This window comes from Camellia sinensis, chromosome 8 (genome assembly GCF_055761805.1).
Source record: "Camellia sinensis isolate YWXY chromosome 8, ASM5576180v1, whole genome shotgun sequence".
Lineage (NCBI taxonomy): Eukaryota > Viridiplantae > Streptophyta > Magnoliopsida > Ericales > Theaceae > Camellia > Camellia sinensis.
The window spans coordinates 108,833,166-108,837,926 of NC_138968.1; positions in this window are offsets into that span (position 1 = coordinate 108,833,166).

A 4,761-nucleotide genomic window follows, 5' to 3' on the forward strand; every position below is an offset into this window, starting at 1 on the left:
GGTGACAATGACCTCGGCTAGGAAGGACAACTCTTGACTAAGCCGTGCCACACCTTGGCCTAGATGTGCCACACCTCGGTATAGGTCATACCACTCTAGGACAAGGTCACTCAGGTGCAAAGGTAACATCTCGGCCTAGATGATACACATCTCGGCCTTGGTGACTCACACCTCGGCCTAGATAATGCCATCTCGGTCAATATGTCAGGGCGAAGATGGAGGTCAAACGAAGGGGTTCCAAGATACTTCTAGACTGAAGATGACCTCGGCTTGGAATGATCTAGGCTTAACATAACCTAGGCTTGGCACGACTTCGGTTAAACATAACTTAGGCTCGGGGTACCAAGGAAGGAACAAAGCAAGCACACAACACTTAGACAAATCATATAGACATCAAAACAAGGCATGGATCTTACTTAGGCAAAACAAGTCATAGTTATGCAAATGCAAGCTTAACGGGTCATAATCATACCAATGTTCATGAACATGACTACGACATAAGTGTGGGTTATTACATACATCCTACCATGCACGTGTATGAAGATGCAGCTCAGTGTGTAACAGCTGGCACAACTGTCAATAAATATCTGGTAAAGGAGACTAGTTGCCGTCGGCTACCACTGGTGGCAGACCGGCCACATCCATGGTTGACAGGCACAACCCATGGCCGATAGCTTTTGGGGATTGTCCAACAGGTCACCAATAGGTCCAGACACCAAGTTTTGGTTCAAAACAAGGTAGAGAAAGAACAAGGTTCAAAGGCTCAAAAACAGGGCATTCCGCCGAGGACTTCGGGTGCTAAAAACGAACATAAACAAGCATAATCATCGCGTGCGCAAACGATGACCTCTAAGTCTTGAGGACAGTAAAAAATGTGGTGTCTATAGTTGCCCCTCTTTGACAGAACTCGAGAGTCATAAAATGACAAGAGTGAATGTCAAAGCCCAGAGACGACCCATTTTTGACAAGGCCGAAGACTTGGAAAACAAACAAGCAAGACAAAGAATGGTTGCGCCCGCAGGTTGCCTATGTATCCCTTTGCAAGGAATCAAACCAGCGTAGTTCTGGGACAATATGCAAATGATATGCACGATGCAAAAACATAACTTATGATCATGCAATGAGGTTGTAACGAAGCATCTAGATGCAAATGTTATGCAAAGAAATGCTACAACAATCTCATACATAAAAAGAAGTAAGTAACTATGAGCCAAACCACATTTCATACAGAAAGGATGTAAGAAAATTATGCAATCTTAACTAAGCATCACGCAGGAAAGGCAACGAATAACACAACTGCCGGGCGCACCGAAGGTGTCGAACAAGATCCCAACGCATCACACGCGGAAGGAGAGAAGGGATGGTATGAACACCGGGACATACCCGACTGTTCTTAACCAAAACAGGGAGTAGTGGTAAACATCGGAACACGTCCAAATGCTTTTAACCAAAACAGGGAGTGGTGGTAAACATCGGAACACATCCAAATGCTTTTAACCAAAATAGGGAATGGCGGTAAACATCAGAACACATCCAAATGCTTTTAACCAAAACAGGGTATATCAAAGGACATGAATGATCTCACCTGGAACTCCTCTGAATGAATCATACATACAATATCATGCATGTATAAGAAAGAAACTCAACAAGCAAAATATAGCAAGAGTGCATGTTCTATGCAAGACGAACAACCATGACACAATGTTAGAGACATGTTTCATGCAAAACATGCGAGAAACAAGATGGAAGCATATTCTATGCAACGAGAACCGGAGCACGTTCTATGCAACTTCGAAATCCATATTCAATGTAACAGTACACAATGCACGTTCTATCAATAGCACAAAATGCATATTCTATGCAAGGTCAGCAAATGCAACATCAGAATGCATACTCAATGCAACAATACAAAATTCATGTTCTACCAATAGCACAAATTGCATATTCTATGCAAAGATTAGCAAATGCAAGTTCTATGCAACATAATTGGAATAAAAATGCATATTCTATGCAAAGATTAGCAAATGCATGCTCTATGCATGATACTATGCACGATAATTGGAAGCATGTTCTATGCGAAAATGAAGAAATACATATTCCATGCAACAATAGATGAATGCACATTCTATGCAATAATGGATAGAATAGCAACTTCCAGTTTACCTCTCGGAAGAGTTGCAACAAGTTAAAAAGGATACACCTCATTGATATTGATCGGTGATGAATCGTCATGCATCGAAGACACTGTTTAGAGCTTTCGCAAAGGCAATTTGAGCTTAAAAGTGAACTTTTCTTGCACTTTCTCAAGAACTGAGAACACAAACACAGCAGCAAAACACAAAGGAGGAGCACTGGAAGCTTGATGGCCACCAGGGAGAGTTGTCGGCCACCTGTCGGCCACCAGTGGTGGCCGACTGGCCATCGATGGCAGGTTTGGCCATTTTGGTCTTTTTACATTCGGGTGTTTAAGTATAGGGCATGGGGGCTCATTTCCTCCACACCCGATGCCCAAAATTCTTCTCTCTCCCTCTCTAGACCTTCTTTCTCTCTAGATCTGAGCTTTATATGCGTTTTCCAATGCCCCACACAAAGTTGATTCGCTAAAACCTCTTGATTTCCTTCATTTTGAACCGATTAAAAATTGATTTCGGTGCTTTTTTCTTCATTTTCACCACTTGAGGTTTGTTCCCCTCGAATTTCTCTTGGGTTTGGCGCCTTTTCCCGAGCTTTGATTTTTTCTCCCATTTTCGCTTTTCTAGGGTTTGACTTGAGTTGACTTTTGGCATTTTCCACCTATTTCCCCCATTTTCTTCACTTTTCATCGACTCTTCATCTACATTTCCAGATGGCAGATGACTTTCCATATGATGGGGCTCCTCCAGAGGCAGAGTTCGATTATGATGCAGAGCCGAAGCCCTTACCACTAGGAGTGAGGCCTTTTGATGCAGTGAGATATCATCCCTAGACTCACATTCTGCTTGCTAGTGGCGTTAGACACTTTGCTGATTTCGCTGATGCACTAGCAGATCTCTTACTAAGGGAGACGGACTCCCATATTTCAGCCATTCCCATTGAGGTACAAACTCTATGCACTTGCACATCTGATGTTATTTACTTGCATTTCTTGCACTAATTACACTCTGTAGACACCCCATTTTTGACCGTCCTCAAGACTTGGACGTCATCGTTTGAACACTCGATGATCATCCTTGTTCGTGTTCGTCTTAAGTTCTAGGAGGTTTCGGTCTCGCGCCTTGCCTCAAGACCTCTCGACTTGTTTTTTTTTGTGCTTGGTTGTATACCAAACACTTGTGTTTTTGCTTCTGAGGGCAGGGAATGGCTTGTTAGTATCCCCATACCTCACCGGCCTTGGCTTGAGGCCACGGGCCTAGTTTTCTTTCTACCGGCCAAATATTTTGGTCGGTCGACATTATTTTTGGTCGGCCGACCATTTTTGTTGGTCAATCGGCCTTATTTTCCAGCCGACCCCTGTTCATCTGCTTTATGCAGATATTTAGTGCCAGCTGGCACGCACAATTCACCCCCTCCATACATGTGTGTGGAGGGATTTATCTCTTGCTTAGCTTGTTTTGGAAGCTTTGCAAGATTAGAATTCTATAAAGAGGGAGCTTCTCCTCCCTCCTCAAGGGTTCCACAGTTTAAAGAATTAGGGTTAGAGACTTTGTATCTATATATCTCTATAGTTCTCTCTCTTTGCATTTGTGTGTGTGTAATAGTGTCCTAAAGGTGTTTTTGTTCACATTTTTGCACTAAGACACCTAGTGTTACACCATCCTTGAGTTGTTGAGGTGCTAAGGAGTTGGTTTTGGGGTTCTTGGGTTGTTTTGAACTCAGAAAAAGTGCTGGAGTGTTGTTCTTGAAGAAGGTCTACAAGGGTGAGAAACTTACCCTTTTATTCCCCATTTTTGCACAAGCTTTAACCTATCTTGCATCCATTTTTAAGCTTAGTGTATAACTAAGAAAAGTTCTTTTTTTACTTACTTTTGAACTTTGTTTAAGGTCACTTTGAGGTTTGGGGTTGTCTCCTCCCTCCAAGGCCTTGTTAGGCCTTGTTTTAGGCCATACCTTTTGGCCATTGTTCTTAGCTTTGAATGACCTCTCTACCACTGAAATCCAGAGGATTTTCAGTGGTGGAGAGGTGGTTTTGAGGTCCTAAATGGGAGAGGGTTGTCCCCTCTCCATGTTGTCTGTGATGCTAGCATAAGTGACTTGTGTTATAGCTTGTATGCCTTGCTTGCTTTAGCTTCATTTCAGTAGGTATTAGGCTATGTTTTGCCATGTTATACCTCTGTTTCAAGTTGGTTTAGACATGCCATGTATGCTTCATACACTTATCTTGTAATCCCATGTTTTGGCCTTAACATGCATCATGTTGTAACATGTCTTTCTAGCATGATTTTGGCTTGACTCCTTGAAGTTTTTATCCATGTTTTGGTATGCTTGAGGTCTATTTTTGGTCATTTGAGTCATCCATGACTTGTTTTGAGTAGCTACCATGCAATCTAGCTTGAAGACTTTGAGTTTTGAAACCCCTAGCATGCATTACTTGGTTTATTTCAGTGATTTGGAGTCACTTACCATGTCATTTCAGTCCATATGGCATGCTTGTTTACTTACATTTGATGCTCCTTTAGTGCCTTAAAGAATTGTTGTTTTATGCTCCATGTTTGAACCATTGTGTATGCCATCATGTGTAGGCCATTTAGATGCCATCTAAGTGGGTTTTTGGTCTTGATTAGA